This window comes from Gymnodraco acuticeps, unplaced genomic scaffold, assembly GCF_902827175.1.
Source record: "Gymnodraco acuticeps unplaced genomic scaffold, fGymAcu1.1, whole genome shotgun sequence".
Classification (NCBI taxonomy): Eukaryota; Metazoa; Chordata; class Actinopteri; order Perciformes; family Bathydraconidae; genus Gymnodraco; species Gymnodraco acuticeps.
Window position 1 is genome coordinate 217976 of NW_022990451.1, and position 20088 is coordinate 238063.

Here is a 20088-nt window from a genome sequence, read left to right on the forward strand (position 1 = left end):
AGCACATTATCATTCAATTACAAAAATAGGATAGGCCCCCTCAGAATGATTTGGGAGCCTTCCTGAGACATGCACATTATAAATGTAAGGTTTGTGTTAGTCATTTAACATGCAAGAATCATATACTCATCAGTCCAAAGCAGAGAAATGTTATTTGAAGTTAAATGTGAGCTAGTCCCTGTGGAATAACCCTTTCTCAATGATTATAAATGTTATATTAATTCACCATTTACCGTTTGATCAAGGATTAGTTTATCAGAAGTACATTTCCTCTTCCATAAAACATAGGTTTGAGAAATGAATGTTCCAATATGAAATCAATTACTCAATTTCTCAATATAATTTGACTCTTCCCTCCCTTTTCTTACATATTGTCACATATGAAATAATAACTCAGGAGTCTATCTAAGCATGGTATTGTCTATATAAGCTATTAATCGAGAAAACTCAGAGTGAGTATGCAACTCGCAAATATCTCTCCTCCTTCCTATCCCTCTTTACTCACTTTCCCATCTCTTTCTCTCTTATTTCTGTTAGATATGAAGGAAAAACATACAAGTCCATGTAAGCACCTGAGTTACCACCGTTACCAAACGGTGTGCCGCGGCACACTGGTGTGCCGTGAGGCAAGTCCGGGTGTGCCGTGGGATTTTGTGACAACCATACATTATTTTTTCAATATACAACTACACAAAAATAATCATTTATTTTTCAATTTACTATATCAGTACTTTGTAGGTTTATGTACGTAATCTGCGCGACTTGCGCGTCCACATCTCCACGTGCAGTGCTGCATAAACATGGCTGAGTCAGCGATAACTATCGAGGGGTGGAGGTATGCCCATTATTTTTATATCACGCAGTCTATTCTTCTTCTCTGTCTTCCGGTTGTTGCCTGTATTAAATGACAAATACACACTACCGCCATGGATTTGATATGAACGAGGCGGCAGTTAGCAGCTAGCGGCTAGCTAGTAATGATGTAGTGATATCGGTAATATTAACTCCATTTAATACAACATTTACGGTACAAGATTCAATCATACAGCCCATGTAGTATGACAATGAATTACAGCAAACATGTGCAATATATCCATTATTACAGCTCCGTGGGATGGCAGTAAGACGATATGGATCCGTTCCCATTGTGCATCCATGGGTAAAGATAAACGCAACTCACATTGGTTCCTCATACAGCATCTCTGTAAACTACGTGTATTCACTGAATTTCACTCTCTGCCTTTAACGCTCGTTGTAGCTTCAAAAGCTCCAGCCAGAGCCTGGCTCCAGCACCCTCCCTGTGCCGGGCTGCGCGGTCCCGTGGATTAGATGCGCGTTCATAATGCAGAGGGAAATAACTCTCAGAATAACGTTATTAGCAAATGTTTTACAACTTGAGGAACGAATGTTTTTAATAAGGGCTATACAAGTGTTCATACTGGGTAGTTTATTTAGTTAAAAAATTATCCAACGAGTTACAGACCACTCTTTCCCCATGTAAGTCAATGGGAAAAGTGTTTCCGGGCCTGGCAACCAAACCGGAAGTGTAGTACCGCCGTTTGGCCAGCACGAATATTTTCATCTGAGTCCGGCGCACTACCTGGGGGCTTGACTACCGCCGCCTGCTGGTAAGGAAAGTTATTGCCACTCACGCATGCGCAGTTTGTACGTGCTCGGCGAGGAAAGTAACGAGTAAAGTACCGAGTTACTTTATGTAGATAGTAACGAAGTAGTGTAATATATTACATTTTTTTAAAGTAATACATTTATAATTTGTAGTTCCGGACCATGGACAATGCAGCTTCCTTGCATTGACAGTTGTCTGTGCTGAATTTCTGCTGAGTTTCTTTTGCCTCATTTTCTATTGTGTGACCTGTCTGGTGTAAATTAGTGTGTTGCTGCTTTGATGAAGCCTAATTTGATAAAATTTCAAATTAATTTCGGAAATATTTCGTAATATAGTTGTCTTTGTCACATTTTATTTGGCATTAGTAAATAAATATGCACATTTACAGATACTTTACATAATATGAGTGATAACACGTGTTATAAGGGCTATCTTTTCACAATAGGTGTGCCTTGAGATTTTTTTTTTTACTTGTCCTTTGGTGTGCCTTGGGCACAACAAAGTTTGGGAACCACTGGCATACATGATAGTGGGCGTCTGAGGGTGTCATTACTGAGAAATGTCCAAGAAATTCAAAACCTTACATTTTAAAACAGGTTTGCATTCCTCCACTTAAGGTGACGTTATCATTGGAAACAATAAAAACGAACTATTTTGATGTAGAATTTATAAATTGAATCGTTAGAGCAGAACAACATGGTTGTATTGTAGCCTGAGTTCCGTGCAGCCCTAGTTTCAACAGGTGTAAACATGGTCCATATAATGTGAATACATGCAGAAGTAGACAGTAAGAGGCCCCTGACATCGTATTTGTTAAAATAGTAGGGGCTCTTCACTCTGCATAGCAGTATGAATAGCCTTAAAAAAACAAACAACCCACTCCGTGGTAACGAGAGTCATATTTCTGACCCATATGCCCTAAGTGAAGCCGTTAGTCTCATCTAACTGACCCAAGGGTTGGTGCTGGTGTGACAGTTCCAAGTGTTCAGAGCAGAATTCCAGCTTCCAGTTCATGGCTCGGTGGGGGGGAGCAGACCCACGTGAGACAGTGTCAATGGCTGTATTGTTCAGTGTGAGGAGCGTCATTCTCTCTGGGAGCAGGAAATGGTGTCCATTCTCGGACCAAACCATTAATGTCATGTAGAGCAGCCATAGCATCTCTGTGACTGCACTCAGCCGGACTGTAGCAGGGTAGAACTGGGTGACTCTTAGTGAAGCTGTCCAACGCCATTAGACAAAATGGAACCACGTGCTAACAAAAAGGACACAGGGTCATCAATGTCTCTCTTTACCATTGGCCTGATCATAAACAAATTAGTGGGAAAAATGTGGAACACTAATCCATCATGTGGAATGTTGAGTTAATTTAAATAATTACTTATGGGTTGAAATCAAATTAACATTAGAACCAAAGTCAGTTAACAAATTGGACTTGCACAGATCAGTAATCAATACACCATTTTTCCAGCTCCGTGATGAAAACGATAACAGGCAGGGATGCAAACTTGTCATCAATAAAATATTATTGGGGTATGGACAGGGTTGCTAACTTTGGGTAACTGGCTGGAGTGAGATTTTGATATCATGGGTTTAATTACACACATGCGCACGAAGCGACTGCTATCGTGTCCGTACCGGGACCTTAGCATATATTTAGGATATATATATATAATATATATATACAAATACACAATATTGGACACAGACTATAAAGGGCACACAGTTTCATTAAATAATGAAAGTCAAACACATGTTTGTTTCCACTGTTTTATTGTGTGCCTGTCGCGATAAGCAACTTATTGACTTATCGGCTCCAGAGTATTTGTGTTAGGTAATCTATGGTAGGGCTAACCCATACAGTGGTGGGGCTCAAATCAGTATTTGAAATGTAATTACATACACGCTATATCGCCCCCTTGTCAGTGAAACGCCACGCGTGAGGTTTAGAATATTTCCCTGTCTCAATCCAAATTGAACTGTATGAAATTAAAATAAAATAAAAACATTTGTCTTGTAGTAAATAAAAAGGCGACCTGGAGCCAATCCTGCCATTTCCTCACAAGTGAAAGAGTTGACATGCTGAAAACCCAACCCCCGCAGGGGGTCTGGGGGGATTCTCCCCCAGGAGATTTTTGAAATACTAACATAAAATACACATTCTCTCTTGAGATGAAAAAAATAAATCCATCTATTACTGCACGACATATTTAAATGAAGCTGAACCTGCTGCTCCTCACAGAGGGATGAGTCTGTTTGAATTACTTTACATTTTTGGATACGGGTGGATCGCCCCCCCTTGTTCTGTGTGTCAAAATGGAAGATAGCCCACACACCTGTCAATCATCAAACCGTGGGGTCTTATTTCATTATGTGATGATTTCTATCAACACGTAATGAAATACAACTAAGATATATTGTTTTAAAACTCAAAAGAGAACAAAACAACCACAAATGCTGGAATCATGAGAATATCCGTTAAATATTTATTATAAATTCATTCCTACATTTGAGAAACTCTCATCCTTACAAAATATTTGTTAACACTGCTAAATTAAATAAGCAACAATTCAAAACAAAACGGATTAACAGCGTTTCAGGAATAAAACACTTCATTTGGTCCCATTTAAAAAACTACAGCCAGCAGCACAGTGATGACCTCACAGCCATCGAGTGTTCTGTTGCCATGACGACACAGTGATCTCAACCCAGCCCCACGTCCAGTGACATCATCACCACGAAGCCCACGATGGAGGTCCAGGACGCAAGTTTCCCGTTTCCACTGGAGACAACAAGGAGAGATTTAGTGAGAGGAAGGAGCAATGTGTAGTACACGATCTGAGTACTTCTACTTTTACTCAAGTACACGATCTGAGTACTTCTACTTTTACTCAAGTACACGATCTGAGTACTTCTACTTTTACTCAAGTACAAGATCTGAGTACTTCTACTTTTACTCAAGTACACGATCTGAGTACTTCTACTTTTACTCAAGTACACGATCTGAGTACTTCTACTTTTACTCAAGTACACGATCTGAGTACTTCTACTTTTACTCAAGTACTAGATCTGAGTACTTCTACTTTTACTCAAGTACACGATCTGAGTACTTCTACTTTTACTCAAGTACACGATCTGAGTACTTCTACTTTTACTCAAGTACTAGATCTGAGTACTTCTACTTTTACTCAACTACACGATCTGAGTACTTCTACTTTTACTCAAGTACACGATCTGAGTACTTCTACTTTTACTAAGATCTGAGTACTTCTACTTTTACTCAAGTACTAGATCTGAGTACTTCTACTTTTACTAAGATCTGAGTACTTCTACTTTTACACAAGTACACGATCTGAGTACTTCTACTTTTACTCAAGTACACGATCTGAGTACTTCTACTTTTACTCAAGTACAAGATCTGAGTACTTCTACTTTTACTGAGATCTGAGTACTTCTACTTTTACTAAGATCTGAGTACTTCTACTTTTACTCAAGTACTAGATCTGAGTACTTCTACTTTTACTATAGATCTGAGTACTTCTACTTTTACTAAGATCTGAGTACTTCTACTTTTACTAAGATCTGAGTACTTCTACTTTTACTCAAGTACTAGATCTGAGTACTTCTACTTTTACTATAGATCTGAGTACTTCTACTTTTACTAAGATCTGAGTACTTCTACTTTTACTAAGATCTGAGTACTTCTACTTTTACTCAAGTACTAGATCTGAGTACTTCTACTTTTACTCAAGTACACGATCTGAGTACTTCTACTTTTACTAAGATCTGAGTACTTCTACTTTTACTAAGATCTGAGTACTTCTACTTTTACTAAGATCTGAGTACTTCTACTTTTACTCAAGTACTAGATCTGAGTACTTCTACTTTTATACAAGTACAAGATCTGAGTACTTCTACTTTTACTCAAGTACAAGATCTGAGTACTTCTACTTTTACTCAAGTACAAGATCTGAGTACTTCTACTTTTACTCAAGTACAAGATCTGAGTACTTCTACTTTTACTCAAGTACAAGATCTGAGTACTTCTACTTTTACTAAGATCTGAGTACTTCTACTTTTACACAAGTACAAGATCTGAGTACTTCTACTTTTACTCAAGTACAAGATCTGAGTACTTCTACTTTTACTCAAGAACAAGATCTGAGTACTTTTAACGACCTAGTTTATCAATGTTGAGCCCATTTAAGTTACTACTAAAAACTACTGTGTAGAGAAGTAGTAGAGTTTCTGTCTAAGTGTATCATGTGACTTTACATTTACAAAGTAGCTAATTACGATCAGTGTTAAATTAATAAAGTAAAGTAAAAAGTACAATATTTGCCTCCAAAATGTGGTTGAGTACAAGTATATGTTGAATCAAATGGAAAGACTTAAAGGTCCCATGTCATGGCCATTTCTACTGATCATCATTCCATTGTTGAGGTCTACTAGAATAGATTTACTTTGTTCAATGTTCCAAACTCACATTGGTTTCTCACAGCATCTCTGTATAGTCTGTGTATTCACTCTCTGTCCTAAACGGCTTGTTGGAGCTCCTGCCCCCCCCCCCTCCCTGTGAGCCCAGTGTGCTCTGATTGGTCAACCACCAGAGAGGCTCCGCCCATGTCTAACAGTGCTTTTTTCGGCTCGCTCTGAGCAGAACATCAGTCTTACATCATCGGTACAGCCGTTTAATGTTATACGCTAACTAACTGGACTGTACCTACAACTGTTGTTATAGAAGAGTACATTATTTTTACCTGTAATAAACTACTACTGTTTGATGAAAAATCAAATCATGGTTTATATGAATGATATGTTATGAGCAAATAAAAGTACAATATTTGCCTCCAAAATGTGGTTGAGTACAAGTATATGTTGAATCAAATGGAAAGACTTAAAGGTCCCACGTCATGGCCATTTCTACTGATCATAATTCCATAGTTGAGGTCTACTAGAATAGATTTACATTGTTCAATGTTCCAAACTCACATTGGTTTCTCACAGCATCTCTGTAAAGTATGTGTATTCACTCTCTGTCCTCGTCTCAATGGAATATTAACGTCTATATGTAATTCCAAATCGACTCCCCTTCTCCGGCCAATGACGGGAGAGTTTTGAAAGTGACAAAACACTGTTCCATACATTTAAAAACACTTAAACAATTAAACAATGTTTACCCATGATTCAGGCACCTTCCCTGGCTTGTAAAGTGCGGTGATGCGCCCTGGAGGTATCAGACTATTTAAGAAATGTATACCCAGGATTCAATCACTTTTCATGGCTTGTAATGTGCAGTGATGAGCCCTGGTAGTATCAAACTATTTTAAACAACTTTTCCCTGCCTTTCAAACACTTATTCCTGGGTTTTAGCCTGTCATTTTGCACGATATCATTTAACATTGACCCTCTCCTGAAAATGTACATATTCTGTGCTTTTCCAGGAGAAGTTCAATGTTAAATGATATTGTGCAAAATGACAGGCTAAAACTCTCTTCCAGACATTTAAAAACACTTAAACAATTAAACAATGTTTACCCAGGATTCAGGCACCTTCCCTGGCTTGTAAAGTGCGGTGATGCGCCCTGGAGGTATGCGTACATCTTTTTGTAATTTAGCAGTCCACATCAGGCTTTGTATGCAGGCCGTGGACGCCATAGTGCCCAGGTTATCTCAAAAGTTTGGAAATGTATACCCAGGATACAATCACTTTTCCTGGCTTGTAATGTGCAGTGATGAGCCCTGGTAGTATCAGACTATTTTAAAGGGATAGTGGAAATTGAACCCCAAATAGTTTCGTTTTAACTTATATACAAGCATAATTACGTACCAAAACAATCACACCTGATTAAAAAAATATAATAAATGCTTTACGCATGTTAGAAGCACTTTATTGCAGCTTCCCCGAACTTTTTTAGAAACGAAATTATCGCTTCAGCCAAACCGGAAGTGACGAAAACTCAGGAAGACGAAACGATAACAAACAATGGCGTCTATGCAGAATGAACGTGGAAGGGCAAATATACCAGACAAAGAAGGATTGTACGAGGTATCCAGTGATGATAGCGAGTCAGAAACATCCTCTCGGCTTTCCTACGAAAATGTAGTTTTAGGTGTAGGCTGTACTCACAGTACTGTTAGTCTATCATGTCTATATGATGACTGTAGTGTACACATTCGACACTGTGTACCGGATTATCGGATGACGAGGCCTCCGGTCGCCTAATCGACAGGCAATAAATGGCGTTGTACACAATGGTACAGGCTAATGATGCATTAAATCAGCTAGAAAACATAATAAAATACTCACTTCTTATGTATTCCACTTTCAATTTGAGCTAGAGACAGAGGAATCTCGAAACAATCGTCAGTAAAATGACGGGAGCACACGACTGCCGAAGTACTCGTCAGCTTGGGTTTCTTGAAGTACTCGTCAGCATGGGTTTCTTGGAAACACATGCGTCGAAACGCCATTCTCTGCATTTGCTGTCGCACTACAGCCATACAAAACACATCTATTCACCATAATAAAGGTCGGCTATTCACATGAAAATTCTATTGAATGTCCGCCATTGTTTGTGCCCGTCGTCCTTTGTTTTCGTCATCACCCGAAGATTCCCGACGATTACCGAAGTATTTTGTTTCATTGAGAGGGCGTGGTCGGGAGCAGTAAAATTGAAAATAAAATGAAATAGGCGCATGAAATTAAAAAAAAATTGTTTATTATGCTTATTTTTAATAAAAATACATAAGTTAAACCCAAAATTTGCGGATTTCCACTATCCCTTTAAACAACTTTTCCCCGCCTTTCAAACACTTATTCCTGGGTTTTAGCCTGTCATTTTGCACGATATCATTTAACATTGACCCTCTCCTGAAAATGTACATATTCTGTGCTTTTCCAGGAGAGGTTCAATGTTAAATGATATCGTGCAAAATGACAGGCTAAAACTCTCTTCCAGACGTTTAAAAACACTTTTCCCGACCATTTAAACATTATTTCTGCCTTGCAAAGTGAGGTTCTCTCCACACTTTCACACCTTTTCCCCACGTTTGAAACACTTATTCCTGGGTGGAAAAGCCAGGTGCTGCAGGCTGCTCTCTGGGTGCACTCTGCCTCTATTCACACACCTTTTCCCCACGTTTGAAACACTTATTCCTGGGTGTAAAAGACATGTGCTGTAGCCTGGTTCTCTCCCAGTATTGGGTACTAGTTAATGCCACTATCCCCACCATATTTAAACCAGATGAACTTGTAGTTCTCCGGGGTGCTGGGGAGTCTTTTTCAGGCTCCTCTCCACAATTGTCCCCCTAAAAATGATTTATAATCATGATTCTTGCATTTAAAGGATGTATTTTATAATTAATATGGTTCCTTAACACAATGCACAGAGTCTGGAGCTCACTGGGGTCCTGCATATGCTTTAATCAGGCGTTTTAACACATTTTCCCATGAAAATAATTTTTAATTACTATCATGGGGCTATATAAATAAAATACCGGGTAATGCGGAGCACAATTTTACATTTTACTATTTAAATGTATTTGTATTATATATTTTTGGGCTAGAAAGGACACCATTCTGGGTGATTTTGTCAGTTTATGGAGCTTAGCCCACAAATCCTGGAGGTTCCAGGCCAAATGTGGGTGCTCACAGCCGGCCTGCCATGCGCCCCCACCCGTGGAAAGAAGAAAAAAGTGAAGAAAACGGTTAATTATATCTTAAAATAATCAAAAATGAAGTTTTATTTTTTTCAAAAATAAGTTAAAGTGCCAACGGAGAAGGGGATCTGAAAAGCTCAACTGTTCCCCGCTTCGGGCCCTTGTTTCCCCTTCTCCGTCGTTCGTTGTGACGGAGAAGGGTAAAAGTGTCCGGGGCTTCATTTCCCCTTCTCTGTCAAAAAAAATTCATCCATACATTTCAGACTACTGTCTGCACGAAATCAGAAACCCCCGTTTTTGGTGATACTTTGGTGATATTCCAGCCTGGTTCTCAATAAACTTTGAGTTTATGAATGTGCCTCTGGAGGAATGAGAGGGGAGTTGACAGGGGACTCTACCCGCCTTATGAGGCACTATTTTCTGATACATTTTCTCATTTTCACCCCTTCAATCAATCAATCAATGTTTATTTATATATCCCAATATCACACATGTTACATTTGTCTCAGTGGACTTTACAGTTTGTACAAAATATCAGTATGACAATACGACACCCTCTGTCCTTAGACCCTCACATCGTACAAGGAAAAACTTCCGAAGAAAACCCACAGTTTAAAGGGAAAAATGGGAGAAACCTCAGGGAGAGCAACAGAGGAGGGATCCCTCTCCCAGGACGGACAGACGTGCAATAGATGCCGTGTGTAAATTGAAAAGATAATACATTTGCAACATAGGTAGTCCAAATGTTTGGAAATGCATGTGTGTATAATAGGAAGATGAATCCACGAGGATATCCATCCAGGACCTATGATCCAGGACCACAGCCACGACTCAAGATCCAGGGCTCGCGATCCAGGACACAGGAGCGCAGGATCATCCATGACTCCGGATCCCGGCATATATAGACACCAAAAAGAAAGACATTTGGTGAAGCTGGGTTAATCGGAACATGAGAGTACACAGGTATAGACAGAGAGAAGGAAGGAAGCTGATTCCACAAATGTGGAGCTTGATAAGAAAAGGCTCTGGCTCCCATTGTACTTTTAGAGACTCTAGGAACAACCAACAACCCTGCATTCTTGGAACGCAATGCCCTAGTAGGACAGTAGGGTATAATGAGTTATTTAAGGTAAGATGGCGCCTGCCCATTAAGGGCTTTGTAGGCGAGAAGAAGAATTTTAAATTCTATCCTGTGTTCTATAGGGAGCCAGTGTAAGGCAGCCAGAACAGGAGTAATGTGGTCCCTTTTCCTAACTCTGGTTAGTACACGAGCTGCAGCATTTTGAATCAGCTGAAGCGACTTGACTGACTTCTTGGTACACCCTGATAATAAAGAGTTACAATAATCCAGCCTTGAAGTAACAAATGCATGGACTAGTTTCTCTGCATCGTTTTGAGGCAAGATATGCCTGATTTTTGCAATGTTACGTAGATGGAAGTAGGCGGTCCTTGAAATTGATTTTATGTGGGCGTTAAAGGATAAATCCTGATCAAATATAACACCAAGATTCCTTACAGTCTCACTGGAGGCCAAATTAATGCCATCCATAGTTAGTATATACTTAGATAATTTGTTTCGTAGATTCTTCGGGCCAAGTACAATAACTTCAGTTTTGGTCGTGTTTAACATCAAAAGGTTTAAGGTCATCCACGTTTTTAAGTCCTTAAGGCAGTCTTGAATTTTATTTAGATGATTAATTTCATCAGGCTTGATTGATAAATATAGTTGAGTATCACCCGCATAACAATGAAAATGTACAGAATGATTCCTTATAATATTGCCTAACGGAAGCATATATAATGTGAACAAAATAGGTCCGAGCACTGAGCCCTGTGGCACTCCATGGCTAACTTTGGTTTGCGTGGAAGATTCATCATTGACACGTACAAACTGAGAGCGTTCAGATAGATAGGATCTAAACCAGTCTAAAGCAGTTCCCTGTATGCCAACTAAGTGCTCTAGTCTTTGCAATAAGATATCATGGTCGATAGTATCAAATGCAGCACTGAGATCGAGCAAAACAAGAATAGAGACACGTCCCTTGTCAGAGGCTATTAGAATGTAATTTGTGACTTTAACCAGAGCTGTCTCTGTGCTATGATGTGTTCTAAAGCCAGACTGAAAATCTTCAAATAAATCATTGTTTTTTAAGTAATCACACAACTGTTTTGCGACCGCTTTCTCAAGAATTTTTGAGAGGAACGGAAGATTGGAAATAGGTCTATAATTGGCTAAAACCTCTGGATCGAGGTTGTGCTTTTTAAGAAGCGGTTTTATCACTGCTACTTTTGGCTGGTTCTCAAAAAACTTAAGTTTTTTAATTTGCCTCTGGATGAATGACAGGGGAGTCGACAGGGGACTCTTGCGGGCTAATGAGGCACTATTTTCAGACACTTTTTTTAATGTTCATGCATTTTTTGATGGGTTATTTTGAACTCAATTATTTTTACTTTTTGGACAGTTTGAGCCAGTTTTGGCCACCGCGTTGCCTGGAGGAGAGGACCGAGAGATGACAGACTCTCTGGCCGCCTCACAAGTCACTATTGTCGGATACTTTCTTTGCTTTACCCCAGTTCTATTTCCTGCTGGGGTACTGCCTGGTTCCGGGGCACCCCAAACCCTCCATGAATTGATGCATCAGACACATCACCAGCCCCGCGTTGGTGCGGAGGTGGGACCATTCTACCCGGTGGTAACCCAATACCTCCCTTGGTCCGTGCATCACTAATTGAAGCATCGGTACCAGTGTTGCAATCACCAGTCACGCTAACGCATATAAACAGAGATATAGAACATCATTTTAATCAAATTAATTGTGTGTGTTTTAGTAAGGATGTCTTCCGAATGCCCGGTGTGCAGAGTCTTCTGCACAAACATGCAGTGCGGAACTTGGAGGAGAGAGGCATAATTCTGAAAATGGCCAGTGGCAGGATAAATGTTCCCCCCGGGTATGCCAGAAGACCCGTGCGTCTGTCTACAATAAGCTGAAAGCTAAGCTGGCTAAGGACTCACCCTCCCCCAAATCCCTGGTCCACTGGGAAAGGACGGGGGAATACCATGCGTAAAATCACGTTGCCTAAAAGCATGGAGGAGTACCTTCAGACATACAGGGATCATTGTGAGGGTGTCGCTCCGACAGTAAAACAGAAAGAAAATGGTCATTTAAAGGTCAGCCGGATAAAGTTCTTCCTCGTATTCATGGCCCCTGGTTCTAACCGGCTGTCAGACTGGCTGTTCCTAAAAGACAGTAAGAAGATCTGTGGCTGGAGCAAGCATCTTTGAAAGTCGGGCCGGGCAGTCACAACATCACTGTAGTTCCTGAAGAATGTGAACCACTTCATGGGGTACATGTATGAGTCAAAACCCCGGGGGTGCAGGCTCACCCAGTCTGATATGACCCACATATTGAGAGAGGTGAAAGCCAACATGAACAACTTGAAGAAGGCAGTCACTGTCCACCAGTTTAAGGTGAAGAGGAACAAACTGGATCGTCTGCCAAGCCAGGTGGAGCTTCTCGCCGTCATGGCGGCCGCTGAGAAGCGCATCCCTGAGCTCCTCGATCTGATGGCCAGCAAGCCGACCTCAATCTCCCAGTACCTGCTCTATGGCTATCTCACCCTCCATTGGAGCCTCCTGTTTGGCCACCGTCCGGGCCTGTACGCAAACTTGACCAACACTGAGGTCTTAGAGGCGGACAGAAGGGGCACTGCTGAGGGCAACATCATCCATATCCAGGATCACAAGACGGCCAAGACATTTGGCGAAGCACAGCTGGTGCTTACAGTAAATTAGTTTAGTTGGGTCATACGGTGGATGGGGATAAAAGAGGGATTGCTGGGTCCTCAGAATGAATTCTTCCTTTTCACAATGGGGAAGCATGCCTCCAGGAACCTGAACGCTCACTTGAAGAGGGCATGGGCTGATGCTGGGCTAGAAACAGCCGTCACCTTCACAATCCTGCGCACTGCCCTGGCTGACAATATCAAGCATCACCAAGATCCAGAAAGCCGGTTGATTCTCGCCAGGTTCATGTGTCATGACATAACCACGGCTGACCGGTTCTACGCTAATGCGCCTGGAATAAAGGAGGCATTGAAAATCCGCTCAATGTTCAGGGCGGCATCGGTTGCGGTAGCAACCGAAGAGGCCTCCGGGGCTGAGAGCAGCAGACAATACCCCAACGATACCTCTTCTTCAGAGCACGAGCAACCTGATGGGTCATTGGAGCGGGAGCATCAGCGGAAGCGGGAGCATCAGCGGAAGGGAAAGAGGCCAATGAAGACGGGACCGGGGCCGGTTGACACTCCTGATGAGGGGGCCGTGGACTCAACCTGTTTGCCCTGGTGCACCGTACGAATTAGACGCCTAATATGGTCCCCGGGCCCCCGCTAAACATTGGGAGTATTTATACCGTGTATAACTGATAACTGTATAAATTGTACTGTATAAATGTGTAACTGTTTGTTATGTATACTGTGTATACTGTTTATACTCTTATTGTTAAAATAAAAACATTGTTATAACCTTGAAGGTTCCCAGGGGCATATAAAGTGCCACTTTCCATGTGCTCAAGTGTTGGCGGAGGGGGTGTAAGCCAGAGGAGGGTGAAAACAAGTTAAAGTGTTTGAACCTCCAGCCCAGAAGGGGGGTGGTGGTGCCGTGAAGAAGGACGAATATGGATGCTGATGGGCGGACATAAAAGCACCACAAAATCCACCACCTTTAAGTGTTACCAGGGGCATGATAACATCCTCCTCAGGAGGCGTGGTGGTGCAGTGAAGAAGGACGAATATGGATGCTGATGTGCGGACATAAAAGCACCACAAAATCCACCCCCCTTTTAGGGTCACCAGGGGCACGAGGTTCTGGAGGGTGCGAATATCTGGGTTTAGTCCGTGGGGGAGTGCTTAAGTTCGGGGGCCCGGGCACTCAGGGTGTGCAAGGTTATGGAAGTTCCCTAGTGAGGGAGACATGCTGGAGGTCTGTAGTCCGTCCTTTGATGCACTATTCCCCGCCTTTCAAACACTTTTCCTTGGTTGAAAAGTCAGGTGCTGCACAGCCTGCTCTCTGGGTACACTCTGCCTCTATTTACACCACTTTCCCCAACGTTTCAATCTCTTTTCCTGGGTAGAATTAGGTCTGTCACTTTGGGTAAAACTCTAACACAGAAAATACCTGTCTATGCTGCCCCAGAACGCCTCGTTGGAGATTTCTCATTTTCCATTGTTTGCTTCTTTGGTTCTGTGACGTCTGAATAAAGTTTCATTTCCTAGAATATTGTATCTGTTTGAATAGTAATTCACTGTTCTTTAATAACAGCGGAGATTGCAGCAATGTGTTTATTTTAAATGATAACAGAGCTCTTCAGGCATTCATTGATGTGTGTGTGTGTGTGTGTGTGTGTGTGTGTGTGTGTGTGTGTGTGTGTGTGTGACCTAGCATTACTATACTTGTGGGGACCTACATTTTATGAAGGGCCGTGTAGGCCAAAATTCAAACTCACCTCACACACACACTACTGAAAACATCTGGCCTTGCACACACACTACTGAAATACTCTCACGTTCACTACTGAACACCTCACACACACACTACTGAAAACATCTGGCCTTGCACACACACTACTGAAATACTCTCACATACTGAACACCTCACACACACGCTACTGAAAATTAACCTCACACACACACTCCTGAAAAACATTTTACTGAAAGGTTCTCAGTAGGGAAAGTGCATGTGTTTCACTTATGTGTGTGTGAGGGGATTCTTGCTGTAACGGAAGTCATTCTAATGTAACGGAAGTCATTCTAATGTAACGGAAGTCATTCTAATGTAACGGAAGTCATTCTAATGTAACGGAAGTCATTCTAATGTAACGGAAGTCATTCTAATGTAACGGAAGTCATTGTAATGAAACGTCTGGTTGCAAGTCGCCATTAAAGAAGATGAAGAAGAAGAACAAAAACAGAAGATTGAAATCAGCATGGATTTATAGAGAAACGGCACCGCAGCCGTAGTCTGGACCCCGGGCCGAGCGGTCTACAAACTGAGAAGGTCTGGTCTATCGAGGTTGTCTTGTGTACATCACCTGGCGCAGCTTGAGGTGGCCTAGCAAGTAACCCGCTAGCAACATGCACAGCTGCAATAAGCTAACAAGCTAACTAAGCCGAAATTGAGCCAGAACCTTTCCTTTTTTTGTTTTATCATTTATTAAAGTGATTGATATTTCAGGCTGCGAGGACAATGGCTAGTTAAATATGGTTGATTAAGCTGCGTACTTCAAGCCAACAGTTATGTTAGCATTCGTTATTTAACAGTAAGTAAATATACAACCCAGTCTCATGGCATTTCGTGTTCACCAACACGATTTTTAATCTATTGATTCGTGTTCACCAACACGATTTCCCCCTTTTTTTCGTGTTGCACAGCACGATTTTAAAAGCAATGTATTTCTACTGGTAATGACGCTCAGGGAAGCACGGCATTCGTTTGTGTCGGCTGCCCTTAAAGGCAATGTGAGCGTCCATTCTCATTGGATAACGGAGAATTGTACACCCGGAAGTAAGTATTCCCCTTACTGTCGATTGATTTTACAGTGATATCTGCACTACTCATCGACTAAAAAACACCAGATTATCCTTGTTAATTACACAACATTGATTGGTTTAAATTGTGTGCAATGCTTTTGTATTTTTCCCCTTCGATTCGGAGAAACAAATATTTTTTCGGAGTAAAGGATGGCAGAAGACACTACACTACCCAGAATCCCCAGCTATCGTTTAGGACAGGGGTGGGGAACCTTTTTCCTCTCAAGGGCCATTTCAATGTTTCCAACATCCTCCGAGGGCCGTACAAATGATTGACCTCTGCTTAAAAAAACAAAAATCACAGCCCATTCATTTCACCTTTCTTTCATGCTGTGCAAAGAAAAAGCAACCTCTTAATCCAGATATCTGGCCATGACTCGTGCATGCACGTGCACGGTTGTGGCATGACCTCCAAAACAGAAAGATATGGACACAAGATGTGTGCAAATGTATTTTGTTTCCTATCCATGTGAACATGATTTAAGTGGGGGGGGACCTAACCTCCTCTAGGGGGGTCCGGGGGCATGCTCCCCCGGGAAGATTTATTTTAAAATGTTGAAGTTAAAAGCATCAATCTGGTGCACTTTGAGAGCAACATGAGGAGATCTATGGATACATCTCTCAACACCCAGATGAAACAGAACTGTAAACAGATTTTCTTTTTCTTTATGGATATTTTACAAATCACTTCCCTTTCAAACTGGAACAACTTTGTTTTACTGTCATATAGTATTTTATACCTGTTTACTTTATTCTCTTATTTTTTTATAACTATAATGATCATATAAAGGTGTGCCTTTACCTCACTGGTTGTAGAAAACGCTTCTTATATTCGTTAGCATAGCTAGCTAACCAGATGCTAATAACAACAAAGTTATTGCCTGTATGACAGATGAACAGATCGCCACTGGGCTTACAACTAAAGACACAGCCACGCAAAAACTGCAGCATGTGTACGGCTCCTTATGGGTACTGCAATTTTTGGAAGTGCCGGCCCGGAGCTGCGTTCTGGTGCTCCCGGTCAGAACTACACCCCTGTCAGACGAGACATATACCACGTGATGACACGTTAGGCTTGTGTTGTGTTCAAGGACCCTGACCTTGGCCAGGAAAAACAGGCACTCACTTGTTTAATTATTTTGCGGTCTAGATTTCTTTAATTTTTTTCTTTTTTGCGTGTGTTTATAAATTACCTCGAGGGCCACACCAAATGGTCTCGCGGGCCGTATACAGCCCAGGGGCCGGAGGTTCCCCTCCCCTGGTTTAGGACTACACCATGTGCTCTGTTTGACAAACCCCGTGATAGTCCTCAAGCTCTGTGATTGGAGAGTGTGCTCCGAGGGTTACGCCGAGCCTCGAACAGCACTTGAAATGGGATGGAAGTGAACCACGCAGACTGTCCAAAACTGGATTTGAACGGGTCCACCGCGTCCCCCACCCCGTCCCCAGAACTAACGTGCTGGCTATTCTGTTTCGCAACATGCTCTCTATCTATGGCACGTCTCTACTGGGAGTTGTAGTTTTAAAAGACGTTTTCGTATTTCCCATAATAAGAAGTTGCCAGTATTAAACTGTGTACATCCCTGGAGGTTTAGGGGATAGGAAACACTCACATTTAAAACATATAATTAATAAATGGGTGAAAATTGCTTGTGCCCATAATGGGCAGCATTAATATATATACACACATGCCAGCTAAGGTCAGAAGAGCTTTATTTAACAGCTGGTCTTATGTTTGTGACCCCTGTTGTTAATTGATAACATTACATTACATTCATTGATAAGCCTGAAACATGCACTTGTTAAGGTTCAGAGGCACATTTTGCAAATATGGCAGTATAGCCATCGATCAGCTTAAGATAAGATATACTTTATTGATCCCAAGTTGGAACATTTGCGTAACATCAGCATGTGTAACAGTTAAATATGCAGTGGTGTTTATTTGTAAATCATTTAGTATAATCACACAAATTCTGTGTTTTATATTCAACAATTCTGTGTTCTTTATTTATTGATTGTTCAATACCTGACAAGGTCGGAGATGAAATATCTACATACATCTTATAAGAGTATAATACATGATGTATAATATCAGTTAAAATAAGTGCTTCAACATAGTTAACATTGCTGGAGGTATGCACAAATATTGATAGATGTCTTGTAATGCACTATTGAGGAACCTGCGACCCAAGTTTTTCATTCAATGCAGAACTACACCATAGTTGTGGCCTATATGATATGTCAATAAACCTTAGAAAATCTTGAAAGGGATGTGCAAAATAGTCATTATACAGTCTTTAATTAACTATTAGTAGAGAATAACGAGTAATGAATATACTTTATAGGGATCCTATTAATATCTAATAATAAAAATAATGAAATTCAATAACATGCTTTAACCACTAGGTGTCCCTTTATATCAGCTGTGCACCGTTATGGTGTAAATACAGCCTATCTACCAATTGGATCAAATATAAAAGTCAGCCGAATTAGTGTTGATACTGCAAGGAGACGTATTGTGTGAAAAGAAATGTAAGATGTTGTTTAATGGCTGATATATTTATGATCCACGTCACGTTTTCAGTTCCTCATGTTTGTCTAGAAGTCTTCTCATCAGGGCTCTATAAATACAGAACTACGGCAGATATGTAATATGTAATGCAGCCGAACCGTGTATTACAATGCCGTTATGTGATGACTTCCAAAGAGAAAAGCAAGCACACTCGGAATAAAGTATTATTTTAATTTTTTTAAATGTTTTCGGTCTGTTTCCGTTATTTGTTCATGACGATGTGCTGTGAGATGTGAGACTGGAATTGCACAGGGGAAATAACGTATCTTTAGATGTGGATTTTGTTAAACTAATATTTTTGCGCTGTGGACCAACACTATACATTGACGGGGAAGGGGGTAGCAATAAAGATAAGACCATTAAACAGTTACACAACATAACAGAAATAATATCGATAGCAGCGTCCCTAGCAACCACCTTGGTAACAATGAAAACTTCCTGAAGTAATCTTCGTAATAACTAGCAAACTAAAGATCATGTACATCCACTGCACACATAATCTGAAATAACAACTCATATTTCTCGCATCAAATGATATCAAAACGCATTTTAATGGCCAAACTAACTTTAAAATAGGCATTTTCCACTGAGAATAAAACGAAGTTCGGCCATGTTTTTTTTTTCTGCAGGGAGAAATTTGAAGATCACGTGACGTCAAACAGAGCACATGGTGTAGTCCAAACGATAGCTGGGGATTCTGGGTAGTGTAGTGTCTTCTGCCATCCTTTACTCCGAAAAAATATTTGTTTCTCCGAATCGAAGGGGAAAAATACAAAAGCATTGCACACAATTTAAACCAATCAATGTTGTGTAATTAACAAGGATAATCTGGTGTTTTTTAGTCGATGAGTAGTGCAGATATCACTGTAAAATCAATCGACAGTAAGGGGAATACTTACTTCCGGTTGTACAATTCTCCGTTATCCAATGAGAATGGACGCTCACATTGCCTTTAAGGGCAGCCGACACAAACGAATGCCGTGCTTCCATGAGCGTCATTACCAGTAGAAATACATTGCTTTTAAAATCGTGCTGTGCAACACGAAAAAAAGGGGGAAATCGTGTTGGTGAACACGAATCAATAGATTAAAAATCGTGTTAAGGAACACGAAATGCCATGAGACTGGGTTGGGTGTTCAGTAGTGAATGTGAGAGTATTTCAGTAGTGTGTGTGCAAGGCCAGATGTTTTCAGTAGTGTGTGTGCGAGGTGAGTTTGAATTTTGGCCTACACGGCCCTTCATAAAATCTGTTTACACAGTCACGTGTGGGGACTCGCCTCCCTTATGGGGACAAAATGGAGGTGAATCATTAATTTTAGGGTGAAGACTTGATTAGGGTAAGGTTAAGGGTTAGGGTTAGGCATGTGTTGGTTATGGTTCAGGTATACAGGGTATGTGTGAGTGTGAGTGTGAGTGTGTGTGTGTGTGTGTGTGTGTGTGTGTGTATGTGTGTGTGTGTGTATCTATCTAGAGGAAAATACCTTGATATTAGAGTAAACACATGATAACACGGCAGCAAACACTCTTACTGAATATCACGTGCATAGGTGGTCATTCTAACATTAAACCAAATTAAATATGTAATAAGTTTAACTTCATGCATTGAAATATGAATGATGGGCAGTTTTTGTTCCATAGCTTC